This window comes from Pseudorca crassidens, chromosome 7 (genome assembly GCF_039906515.1).
Source record: "Pseudorca crassidens isolate mPseCra1 chromosome 7, mPseCra1.hap1, whole genome shotgun sequence".
Classification (NCBI taxonomy): Eukaryota; Metazoa; Chordata; class Mammalia; order Artiodactyla; family Delphinidae; genus Pseudorca; species Pseudorca crassidens.
This window is the reverse complement of record NC_090302.1, coordinates 8,960,273-8,973,658: the sequence shown is the minus strand read 5'-3', so window position 1 is coordinate 8,973,658 and position 13,386 is coordinate 8,960,273. Positions and strand designations below refer to the sequence as shown.

The window sequence follows — 13,386 nt, the reverse complement described above, 5'->3', positions numbered from 1 at the left end:
GACCTTGTGACTCTCACAGCAGCTCTGTCTAGAAGGTGTTAAGCAGTTCTGCTAGAAACCGATACAGAAGCATCTCGGAGCAAATAAATGTTCCCAGTCCTTTCAAGTAGAAGGATCTTTTTTTTTTTTTTTTTTAACATTTTATTTATTTATTTAGCTGTGCTGCATGGCATGCAGGATCTTAGTTCCCCAACCAGGGATCAAACCTGTGTCCCCAGCAGTGGAAGCGCGGAGTCCTAACCACTGGACCGCCAGGGAATTCCCAGCATCATTTTTTAATATTAGAAAAATTTTCTGAGCCCCCTCCCACCATGATAATTGTTGATCAAGAAAAATTCAAAATCGCAAATCACTATTGGGAATTCAGTAATACTTAGATGCATTTATATTTATTCTTCAAAAAGTATATAAAGAAAAAAAAAAGTATATAGTTGAAAAGTATTAATGCAAACATTTGGGATATCTCAAAAGTAGCTTTATATTCTTCCAGGGTCTATTCTTTGATTCATTCATTTGCTTATTTATTTACCAAATGTTTATCGACCACCAGCTTTGGCCCTGGGCTGGGCCTCCAGATGGTGATTCCCTGTCTTCAGAGGTTGTGAAAAGCACTCCAGGAGACAAAGAAATGGACATTTCAGGTTAGGTCCTTTGCTCTTTGTGTCATATAATTGGCTAAATCTTATGAATCCAGGCCTGTAAATAAGATTTAACCATCAACTTTAAGAGAATACTTCTCAAACAAAGCTAGCTGTGGATGTGGTGAAAGCCACTGAGCTTAATTCATCTGTAGGACCAGACCCCAGTTACAACCATTTCCTTTAATAACTACCCTCAATATCACCTGCTTTTCTGGGTTTTAACTCATCACTGTCATCCTGAGGGTGAAAGGGTGAATCCCTATCAGTAATTCCTAATTCTGCCTTCCAGGATTTTCTCACTCTCCCCCTTTTTTCTTCCTAAATTTTAAATTAATTAATTAATTTCTTTATATTTGGCTGTGTTGGGTCTTCGTTGCTGCACTCAGACTTTAGTTGCGGTGAGTGGGGACCACTCTTTGTTGCGATGCGTGGGCTTCTCATTGCAGTGGCTTCTCTTGTTGTGGAGCATGGGCTCTAGGCGCGTGGGCTTCAGTAGTTGTGGCACACAAGCTCAGTAGTTGTGGCTCGCGGGCTCTAGAACGCAGGCTCGGTAGTTGTGGCGCACAGGCTTAGTTGCTCCGTGGCATGTGGAATCTTCCCGGACCAGGGCTCAAACCCATGTCCTCAGCAGTGGCAGGCAGATTCTTAACCACTGCGCCACCAGGGAAGTCCCCACTCTCCCCTTTTGAACAGAACCCTTTTCTCCTAATTTGTCTGCCGTAGTTCAGCACGTTGAATTCACAACGACAATATGGATGCTATAGAATAAATCATTAACAGGCTCTCAGAGAGCACACTATCTAGTAGGTAGAGTTATGCTTTCAAAAGGCCTAACACTATGTGCTGTTCTAGATGCTGGGGATATAGCAATAAATAAAATAGATAAAATTCTCAGCTCTCCTGGAGTTCACATTCTAGAGGCAGATAAGACTGGTAGCTCTCTAACACTAACGAGAATTACCACAAACTTCAACACAGGAACAGGATAACTAGGGAAATGCAGGAAGCCTTCCTAGTGCCATGAGCATCTGAGCAGGGCCTGAAAGGATGGGTAGAATTCTGACTTGTGGAACTGTGGATTGGAGTGAAGAAGAGAACAACCTACCCAGAGGGAAAATATGAAGAAAGGCATGGAGGTGGGGAAGTGTGAGAGGAGCTGTGGAAATACAGTAGGAAAGGTAGGTTTGGGGGCCAATGTGTTACTGTGGTAATGGATGTCAACTACCAAGCATTCATTGTATGCCAGACTCTGTGCTACATTCTTTACGTGCAATATCTCTTTAGGTCTTTATTGCAATCCCGCTTGAAAGGTAAGGGAAAACCAAGGCTCAGAGAGGTTAAGTAAGTAAGTGGCAGAGCCAGAATTCCAAACTAGGTCATCTGACTCTGGAGCCCAAGCTCGCGGCAATTACAACATGTTGGTGCTTGAGGTCATGAAGGACCGCAGATCCCAGGCTGAGGAGTAGGGATTTGATTTCAACTCCAAAGGGCGATGATCAGAGCTGTCAGGAAAATTAACCAAATGGAATGATACGACCCATGACATGTTTGTGCTGCATTCCCTACATGGGCTGAGTGACAAATAACAGCTTGCCAACGTGGTCTCCTGGGTGTGGAACAGGTGCCTGGTGGGAGGAGCCAACGTGAGCCCAGGTAGGTCAAGTTCAAAGTCAGTGCTGAAATGGGGCAAGCTGGACTCCTAGTAGCCTAATGGGGGGCTGTTGTTAACCTAGGTAGGGCCATCTGAGAACAATAATTGCAGAGGCTCCTTTTAAACTTGCTTTTCTCCATGGGATTTTTGCCTCTGGCACACTGATCATGTACCCTCCTGCCATGCGTGCCAGTGAAATTCCAATTAGCAATTTCTTTCATGTAATTCAAGAATTGCTCACCAGTGTCCTCAAGAATGGACAGAGCAGGGACTTCCCTGGTGGCGCAGTGGTTAAGAATCCGCCTGCTGATGCAGGGGACATGGGTTCGAGCCCTGGTCCAGGAAGATCCCACATACAGCGGAGCAACTAAGCCTGTGCGCCACAACTACTGAAGCCTGCGCGCCTAGGGCCCGTACTCCGCAACAAGAGAAGCCACCGTGATGAGAAGCCCGCGCACTGCAACGAAGAGTAGCCCCCACTCGCGGCAACTAGGGAAAGCCTGCACGCAGCAAAGAAGACCAGCACAGCCAAAACAAAAAAAGAGAAAAGAAAAATGGGCAATACTCACCCTCTTCTTTACATGAAGGTCACGAGGGGAAGGGTGGTTGGCAAGGAATTTCAAGAACTCCATCCACACACACATTCAATTAAGTTCAATTTTTTTAAGGGACTTCCCTGGTGGTCCAGTGGTTGGGACTTGGCGCTTTCACTGCCATGGCCCCGGGCTCAATCCCTGGTCGGGGAACTAAGATTCCGCAAGCAGTGCGGAGCAGCCAAAAAAAAAAAGGTCAATTCTTTGAAGACCTGGAAGGTGGCTGTCACCACCGCTGTCGTCTTTATCTCACCTAGATGATTGCGCCAGCCTGATCTCCTCACTCCACTTCCTACACACACCTGTCAACCTCACTCTTCCATGTCACCAAGCTGCTCTGAAACCTCCAGAGGCTCCCCAATTCCTACCAAAGTCGGCCCAAACTCTCCAGACCATAGGATTAGACTTCCAGACTTCCTTTCTGGTTTGTTTTCACTATTTCCCCACCCTACCTATTCTACTTTCCAGCTAAATCCCATATTCCCTTGAAATTGCTCTCAGCTTCCCTCTAACCACGAGCGTTACTGAGATTCCCTCTGCCAAGCATGCTCATTATGTGCTCTCCTCCTGCCAGAATCCTGGCCATTAGTCCTGTCCCAAATAAAGGCCATTTCTAACGCCACCTCCTCAAAGAAGCTTTCACTTTTTCCCATCTCGGTATCATCTGTTCTTTCTTTAGAGCCCCTGAAAAATTTAGGACGTGTCACCCCTGCAGGCATCATTTGTATGCACATTGCTAAGCTCTGTGAGGACCAGAAGGGTGTAGAGACCTGCTTATGTCTGTTCACTACACGTCTGTGTTACAGCAGAGGGCCTGGCACCCAACCAGTTTGTTCAGTTGAAGTCAGAGCAGCCTCCTACAGTCTTTAGCAAGGCTTGGGTGGCAGTAGCAAGATGAGAAACTGGAGAGACCAAAATACTCACTGAGATAAAGAAATATCAAATTCTCGTTCTGAAGAGAGCTGAAAATGCATGACACTATACCGTTATTGGTGGTATTTCCTCTTCTAAATTGTCGCCCTGCAAATGCAGATTTTTTGCAATCAGCCCCCCAACCCCCAAGCCAGGAACCGCCTCCGAAATTTCTGGGTATTGAAGGCTGGCTTTGTCACATTCAAGTTGCTCCCTTCCTGGAGGCTGATATGTGCTGACTCACTGAGAGGACCCTGCTGTACCTCCAGCAGCCCGTGAACAACAGTCACAGCCGCAGCAGAGCCGCTGCTCCTCGGGGGCCTCTCTCCCCTCTTCGCAAATGGAGGCTGATGATAATTCAGCTGTATTTTCTTTTTGAACTTAGGAAAATGACTAGCTTGTCTGACTTTAAGCACAGTCTCTTCCTTGTTCTGTGAGTGATCTTACCAGAGTCACAAACTGCTCCTTTTAGAAATCCAGACCCCAAAGAATCACCCTGCCTAGGGCAGGATGAACGTCAACTTGTTATTCTACAGAATGTGAATAACACAGTTATTCACATTATTATATTATATTATATTATATTATAACTGTGTTATTATAATAACACAGTTATAATGTGAATAACACTACACACAGGCAGTGTGTCCTGTGATTAGAGTGGCACCTGAGGGGCGGGGATTCTGCAAGATGGAAGGGCAGCCTCAGAGTCTGTGGTTGGGAGCCCCTTCCCACATATGACCCTTATCCGCTCCAGGGGAAAGTGTTACATCTTAAAGATCTTTTCCAGACAACAGCTACGCTTTCTAGCAGCTACTGACCCCTGGCCTCCATCAGAGGTCATGATGATAAAGAACTTGTGCAGACAGTGATCAAGGAAAAAAGCCTGGGTGAGAGGTCCTCCCCTGTTCACTAGGAAAGGGGAGTTTTCTCTTGGTAGAGTTTAATGACCCCTACGGACACAAGAAACCTGGGCAGGGTGTGCTAGTCTTTTCATCGCTCTCTGAGTTGGTTTAAACTTATATTTACCCCAAAGCTTTGCATTATCATTGTGTGATTCAGTCCTGGACCTCAGGATTTCCTGCTGGCCACATGCACTTTTTTTTGGTAACTGAAATATGATCAAGCATAAAAATGCACAAATCATAAATGTACAACTCAATGAATTTTCACAAAATGAATGTACCCATGTCATCAAAAAACATGGGGCTCAAAACTCCCTTCATTCCTCTCTCCGTTTCCTGACTCTAAGCACTGTAGATTAGTTTTGCCTGTCTTTGAACTTTATATGAATGGGATCGTAGAGCACACATACTCTGTGACTAGCTTCTTTGGCTCAATGTTGTGTTTCGGAGCTTTATCCACATTGTTGGGTGTGATTGTAGTTCCCCATATTCATTTTTAATTCCTTTGTTCTGTAAATGGGATGGTCCCCAAAATTGCAACTCAAACTCCATCAGAGTACCGTACTGTATAGCAGACCATTTCAGCTGTGGACTAGATTGTCATACATAATCCTCATCCTACTAGAAACAGCATTCCCATCTGCAAGAATGTGACACAAGCAAGGGAAATGATGGGTATTTGGAGAGACTCCTGGGCCAACATTATGGCTTGAATTTGAACAAGAAAGGGCCATGCTTAAATTTTTTCCTCCAATTCTGACTTTCTGGGTCTCTCGATAGAGGGCTACGGTCAGGCTGTCTTTGGAGTGTGCTTTAGAATTCCAGAGGGTCTTTCTGCTGAGGATGTTTAACTGGGAGAGGGATCCAGAGGCTCAAATTATCAGCGAAACTTAAAGAAGAGCTCCACACATTTCATTGAAAGGAATGGCTGTCTAATGGGTGGGTTTCTGGGATACATTTTTGGTACAAGATTGCTGATGTGTTAATGGAAAAGAGGTTGTTTTAGGTGACCTCTCCCACTGGGAGAAGGAACTTCATCAGTTACACGCTTCCATTGGCACCTGGGGCTTGTTGTTGCTCACTTCTTAGAGGTAAATGCTGCCTGTTTTTCAGCTCTGTGGAAAGGCAGGGTGAACAGCAATTTTGAGAGGAGATTGAAGTGAGAACCAGGTGGGCTGGCATTGTAGGGGATGGCAGCTGGATGCTGCCCACTCAGGAGGGCTCTGTGAATCTATATTCCTACTTCTGAGCCATCTCATCCTAGTGGGAGCCAGCTAGAGCCTGCCATCTTTTTATCCTTCCTTAGTTCTTGGTTTTAAGACATTTATTGAGCTTGGTGCTAGGCACAGGGACCACAGTGGGGAACAAGACACAGCCCCTGCTCTCAAGTCACAGGAAGCCCCTGACAACAGGAAATGCTGGTAACTTCTAAGAATTGTGTGAGAGCCAGACAAGGTCCCTGTCGTTAAGCTGCTTAAGCCTGACAGACGAATCAGCAGATGCCTAGGGCTCAGCGTGATAGGTCCCAGGTAGTTGGACATGATAGAGAAGGCTTAGCAGGAAAATAAGACTTATCCTAACAAACCCCACTGTGGATGGACATAGGAGCTTCTGGCTTTTGCTTGTTTATCACACATAAGACACTTTGCAAAGTGCTTTACAATCATTATCTCATTGTACTACTCCTAACAACCCTTTGGGATCAGAACACTTATCTCCATTTCACAGATGGGGAAACAAGTTCAGAGAGGTTAAGCATCTTACCTTTGTTCAGGGACTTTTGACCAAAGAAACTGTGTTCTTAATTTTATTGCTTGACCGGAAGTTGAGCCACTCCTAACAAGACTTCAGGCCCCAAAGTTCTGCCTAAGACTCCAAAAAGATGAGCATGTCCAACTTGATCAAAATTCAGGGAACTCAAGGAAAAAGAAACGAGAAGAAGTTTAAAGGAAGAGGAGAATGGGTAGAGGTTACTTTTCTGTATGTCTTGTGAGTAAGGGGAGTGGGTTAAAAAATAAGAATTGTTACAGTGTAAATTGTCAGCTAGGCCAGGCTTCCATGCTGGGAGATAACAAAGGGGCTTTGATTCTCATCATGCAGAGATGAGATCCTCTCTGCAGAGGAGTACCCTGGACAAATGTAACCCACTGACTAGTTTGGCCGTGAGTGCATTTGAAGTAAAGAAGGGGCTAAGATTCCCCAAACTGCTTGAGTCTTGACTGACAAGGAAGGCATCGTCCCCTTTGAACAGAGACTGTTCTTCAGGCGATGAGAGTGGGAGGGAGGGAGGGAGCAGATCTGCTGAAGAGTTTTTCTCATTAAGTGGCCAGAGGCGAAGATTCCACGGAGCTAAGCTCCATGATGAAAGGGGAGCCGAGAATGACAGTGGTTGGGGGAGGACAGGGGAGATCCAGAGGGGTTGGGGAGGGGGTACGGGAGACAAAGCCAGGGTGCACTCCCATGCTGCACCCTCCCCTGCATTGCTGCCATTAGCTCAGTCCCTCCTACATGAACAGCTACTACTGATTCAGCATCCACTAAGTACAAGCCTTTGAAAACCACTTTATTTCAATTATCTCGTGGCATTCCCATAACAACAATCTGGGACAGGTGCACTACAACCACGTCCACCTTACAGATGAGAAACCGAGGTTCAGAGAGTCTGATTCACTTGCCCAGGGTCTCATGGTCTTTACCATGTTGCCCAATCTTAGAAAGGTGGCGAAAAAAGTTAACTGTCTAGTAACAGTGGACGCACTGAGTCTGAAAACAAAGCCAGCCCCATTCTGGGCCAGGGATAGTGGACAGGACCACAGGGATGAGACCAGGAGACAGAGGAGACACAGGAGCTGCCGAGGAGCAGATCCTCGGGGAGCCCAGCAGAAGAGGATTGATCAGAACAGGGCAGGTACACAGGCAAACCCCAGCTCAGTGTCAGCAGCCGGAAGAAGATTAAGGTCAGGAAGGCAGGTAAAGGTGCCATGAGCCCCTGCTCACCCAGCAGCTGTGAGCATCCTCTGGTTTGATACAGAAGTCAGGTAAGAATTTCAAACTGGTATAAAACTTTGTCATCAGGTAATGTACTGTCTTCTCTTTTTTCCCCTTCCCTGTTTATTTTTTCCATAGCCCTTCTCACCATCTAACATACTATATATCTTGTTAGTTTATACCTCTCTTTCCCTGATAGCATGTACACTCCTGAAGGGTAGGGATTTTTTTTTTCCTGTCCACTGCTATATCCCCAGCACCTAGAGCAATGTTTGGCACTTAATTAGCACTCAAAAAATATTTGTTGAATGAATAAATATGCAACAGTCATGTCGCGACAGGGTTTCCCAGGCATTGTGTGCCTCCACTGCCCAGCTGATCTGCCCTGAGTGTGGTGATGTCACCTCCTCCTATCAGGGCTCCATCCTGCAGTCACTGATTCCTGCAGTGTGAACAGGCAGGGAGAGGATGCACGGGGACTCTAGGAGGCAGGATCAAAAACCAGATGCTGAGCACCTTGTTCGTGCTCAGCAAGTCAAAAAAGCAAAGGTCACGGTGGCAGATGTATACACTGACCAAAACTCAATTTACCTCATTAACGTTGATTAAAAGAATGAAAGATGGACTCTCCTCCCTCCTCTACAGTGCCTGGAACCATCCTGAAGCCCCAGGGACTCAGTTCCCAAAGGGCTCCCCTCCATTCTGATTCTGTTGTAAGAAGGAAAAAAAAAGAGGGATTAAAGAGACACCCCCTCTCCAGATCCTCATATTCGAAATCTTTAGTGAAGCCATCAAACAATCAGATGTCGTGACTTTTATTTTTCAACAGCTTTCAACTCAAGAAAGTGCTGAAGTCATGTCTAAGGTCAGTGGAACTATTTGTTGTGGGGAATTTTACTGAGGGGAAAAGTTTCCATCTCCCCGGGCATCTTTTTTAAAGAGTCTTGGTCATCAAAGTCATCCTGCAAAACCCTCTGACTTCTGAGGGAAGGCGAGCAATCCTTCTGGTCTCGTGTTTGATGGACAGGATGTTGGCTTTACATTAAACACATGTGGCAGCAAGAATGCTCTTCACGTGCAGCTTGCTCACTTCGTTGAAATCCAAGGCATGCCTGGCAGGTTCGTGCCTGGTTTAGAACACTTAGAGCTCAATCACCTTTTGAAACCAGGCTGCATCTTTGCAGATGTCTTCACTTTACTGACTTTAGTCAGACATCTGCCTGTGAGAAAATGTGATGTGAGTTACAGCAGTCCACCTCAAGATATAGCTTTCAAGAATGCCATTGATTCTGAGATACACTCTGGATTTATTGACTGAGTTTGGGGCAAAAAACACAACCAGATTAAATATACTCATTGATTGTAAAATGTCTTTCCAGGAATGTTTAAATGTGAACAAGAATGTTTATTAAAAGAGGAAATTCGGGAATGTTAGGCCCCATTGTCAGATGGGTAAGAAAGGGTAAAAAAGATTAAGTGATTCACCCAAAGCAACTCTGAAGTCTCCACTATTCTCTTGACCAGAAGACAACACTGCCTACCACGGTTTGTATGAGCGTTAAGTATGAAACTTTGCGATTAATGGCTTTGATGGAAATTAGGAGGTAAATGCACTGGGCCAAAAAGTGTTATGTATCTGTGTACCCTCTCCTGGAGGGTAGCCACCCTTTTTGATGAGGTAGATGTGTTCTCTGCAGGGACTGGGGTGGATTTCCTGAAAACCTTATTTTTCAAATGAGAACACCCTACAAATGTGGAAGATCTTTCTCTTCTTGCCCATCATCCTTGTGAGTCAAAGGAAGCTGCAAGACAGAGGCTGTTCAGGACCAAGAGACAATTTACACAGACAGGGGGACTCGGTCATAAGCCGTGATGCAGGGAAAAGGGGAAGAGAGGTGTGGGTTCAGTCTCTCAGTTCATCCACTCATTTACTCCTGCTTTGTTTCCCTCAGCAAATATTCACTGCTGCTCATTTAGTACCAGGTTCTCTGCAGGGTGCAGAGGAAATTAAACAGCCCCTACCCTCAAGGAACACAGACATAGAAGCAAAAACTGGTTAGCCGTTCCTTATCTATTAATTCAACAAATATTTATTGAGTACCAAACACTGGAGAAACAGCAAGAAAGAAGTCAAACAAGGTCTCATCCTCATGGAGTTTACAGGCTAGTGGTGGGGGACACAGATATTAAACTCGTAATTGTACAGGTCATTAATTAATTGCCATTGTGGCTACTACACAGGAGAAGGAGAGAGTGCCAGCAGTCTATTACAGGGGTGGTGGTGGAGAATCAGCAGGAAACCAGGAGAGAGCAGATCAGGAAGAAAGTGACAGTGAGGAAGGACTCCAGAGGCAACACCTGAGCCCAGTGGGTGCCAGCAGGGCTCAGATCAGAGGCAAGCCAGGTCCACCCAGAGGCTGGGCAGGTGAGACAGGAGGACAGGAGAGAGCAAGCTCTCTCTCCAGGAAGTGAGAAAAGGCTTCTCGAAAATGGGTGGAGGCTCTTGAAGCCATCTTTCCTCCCTTGCTTTCTTGCTAACCAAGAATAATTATTGTGTGTGCCGTGCTCTATGATGGTCATATTTACCACTGAGGTCGGTGTCATCACCCTCTATACAGATGACGAGGCCAAAGCTCAGCAGGGCGAGTGCCTGGCCCCACTTCAGATCACAGAGCCCTTGTGAGGCTGAGTTACGGCAGTCCACCTTGTGGGGCTGAGTTACGGCAGTCCACCTTGTGGGGCTGAGTTACGGCAGTCCACCTTGTGTGGCTGAGTGGGGATGGGGACCCGGATCCGCCTCACTGCTTAGCCATAGCACTCTACTGTCCACCCTTGGCTGTGGGAGGGGAGGCCACACATCGCACCCCTCAGCCTAATTGCCCTTTAACAGATGAAGAAGAAAGGCTCCCATCACACAGGCAGTGAGGACCAGAGGAGTCTCCCAGGAAGACTGCTCTTCCCGGACTGGGTGGAACACCTACTCTACTCTGCAGAGCTGGCCAGGTGGAAACCTGACCCACTAGGATGTTCTATAATAGAAGTCATTGGACAGCGTGGGACTGTTTGGAGAGGCTGACTCCCCCTGCTGGCCCCACACTACTCAGGTAGTGAGACATGTGGAAGGGGCACACCAGTGGGTCCTGGTGAGGGGAGCAAGAGTGAGAAAATCCCAGATAATTCACATAATTTTTTTGTTTAAAGGATATTCGTGACTTACGTGTGTCAAGACTCTGACAGATGCCAACAGACAATAAGCTTTGCCAGACTCTGGGGATTTCAAAGTGGACCTGAGCTTTGGCAGAAAGGGTCCCCTTGTGGAAGCCAGAAGAAGGAGAGGCTGGGATCAGATAACCTGGCTATCGTGACTCTCTAAGTGCTCAGGAATCTGGAATAGATGAGAAGTGGAGATTTGGGCCCTATCTGTCCAAGAAAGGGAAGAAGAGGAAAGGAGGGGAAAGGAATTAACTTTTACAAGCACTTCTACACTATCTCAGTTAACACATGACGTGGAGGGGAGGCTGGAAGATGTGTTTAGCCATGTACCTTGGAAGAAGAGAAGGCAGAACACAGATATTGGCTTAACACCAGCCGCCAATGTTGCATACCTCCATTATGGCAAAACCCCTCCTTGACTGGATGAAATATGACTTTTATCATTTCATAAATACCGCTAGGGAAACTGGGTAACTGTGGAATGAGGCCCATACATCACCCTCTAGACTCTTTTTTGTTTGTTTGTTTTTTGCAGTACGCCGGCCTCTCACTGTTGTGGCCTCTCCCGTTGCGGAGCACAGGCTCCGACCCACAGGCTCAGCGGCCATGGCTCACGGGCGCAGCCGCTCCGCGGCATGTGGGATCTTCCCAGACCGGGGCACGAACCCATGTCCCCTGTATCGGCAGGAGGACTCTCAACCACTGTGCCACCAGGGAAGCCCATCTAGACTCTTTTTGATTTCAAATAGGCAAAGTTAAATCATTTAAAAATGCCACAAACATCATGGGAAAACACAAACACATGCACCCTAATTGTGAAGTGACAATTTTCTAACTAAAATAAGTTAGTAGAGATTATGACACATAATCAGCTAAATGACAACAACAAAAGCGGGGCACTGGAAAAATATATGAGTTGAGTGACCCAGTGAGGTGGGGGAATAAATATAAAGCTATGAGGGAAATACCCAGTGTCCAATGGACGGATGGCTAATAACTTTGAGACACGTGGCACTAAGTTTAAATACTAAGGAACATTTCAGTCTTTATAATCCTTAATGACACACAAATATGATTATTACAGCCAAGAAGATCCCAATTCTTACCAACAAATTTAGCAAAAATCAGTTAAAATGATGAAGCCCACAGCTGGTCTGTGGGGAAACAGGAACTCACTCATGTGGGGTGTGAATCAGCCCAGTGGTCCTGAGGAAACCTGGCCTGACAAGACGATGTCTTCCTATGCCTTTGGGTTCACAGACTTCACTCTTGGGGTCAGATCTCAAGGAAATAGCTCAAGAATAGTAATTAGAGAGTGAGACTCTCTGCCCAGGTGCCTGCAGTTAGGTTACCTAAAGTTCTGTTCGCAACATTCCATTGCCACAAAAAGTTCCTGTCTAGAGTCAGACAGACAAGGGAGCTCATCCCAAGTCTGCCATTTAGCTGTGTGACTTTAGATGACACTTAACTTCTCTGAACCTCAGTTCACTCCTTGATAAAATGGGGATATTAACAGTCCTGGGGTTGTATATTAAAGGAGGTCATGTCTATAAAGTGTCTACACAGCGCCCTGCCCAGTGTCCAACAAAAGGTGGCCCTTGTTATTGTAAGGTGAGTACTGGACGGAGCCTGGAGAGAGTTCCCGCTTGCGGAGGATGAGGTGAAGTCTCAGCTTTCTAACTTGAAGAGGAGCTGATATCTTTGACTCCTAGTTTATTTTTATTACAAAGTCAGAAAAAGGAAAATAAACTTCTGCCACAACTTCGCAGGAGTCCACCAAAATGTAAAGGGAAGGTCTTCAAAGGGTGTTAAATTCGCCTGAAACAGAGAGGAAAATGCTGAGCGAGGCTCCCACTCCCACCCGAGTGTCAAGATTGGGTGCCTCCAAGGATCTGGAAATGCACATTTTTTTTGAGACTTGGTCTGTGACAGGAGTTTCACATCCCCAAGTTCGTTATTTTTATCTCGGCTTTGAGGGAGAGGGAATCTGCCCAAGGTCCTAAGTTAGGTGACCCTGTCTGGCAAGGTAACCACCGCACAGGTAACTGCTGTGCAGCCTGGGTGAGGGGCAAGCATCCGAAGGGCTGTGAGAGCGAGGGTCTCGGAAGCGGAAGGCTGGGCGCACGGTGGGTGCAGGCCCCGGGTGATGGCAAGTCGAAAGTCCTGGCCTCTCACCCATTCCGCTCCGGGAGCCCCGGGCGCGCCCCGCGGAGCAGCCCTCCTCCCGCCAGCAGGGGGAGCCGAGGAGAAGGCGGGCGGGAGGCCGTGATGCGCGGAGCTGCCGCCGCTCCCTCCCGGAGTCGGGACCAAGGCTGCCGCTCGCCCATTCGTCCGCGGCGAGACTCCCGGACACAGCCCGAGCGGGATCCCGGACTCGGAGTCCCGGAGAGAGGCCAGTCCCGCGTCGCCAACAACCCGGTCCGCGCCTGCCCGGAAGTGCCGGCGCTGAGGGGGCGGGGCCGAGAAGCGCTTCCGGGGGCGGG

General features: G+C 47.0%; 1 long non-coding RNA gene across 1 annotated transcript; it reads right to left on the bottom strand.

Moving 5' to 3' along the window:
- Positions 1–11,922: 11,922 nt before the first annotated feature.
- On the bottom strand, positions 11,923–13,304 carry LOC137226962 (uncharacterized). Its single transcript, XR_010944627.1, has 2 exons — positions 13,079–13,304; positions 11,923–12,721 (listed from the first exon to the last, which is right to left on the bottom strand). It is a non-coding gene; the product is annotated as an uncharacterized lncRNA (long non-coding RNA).
- Positions 13,305–13,386: the final 82 nt, after the last annotated feature.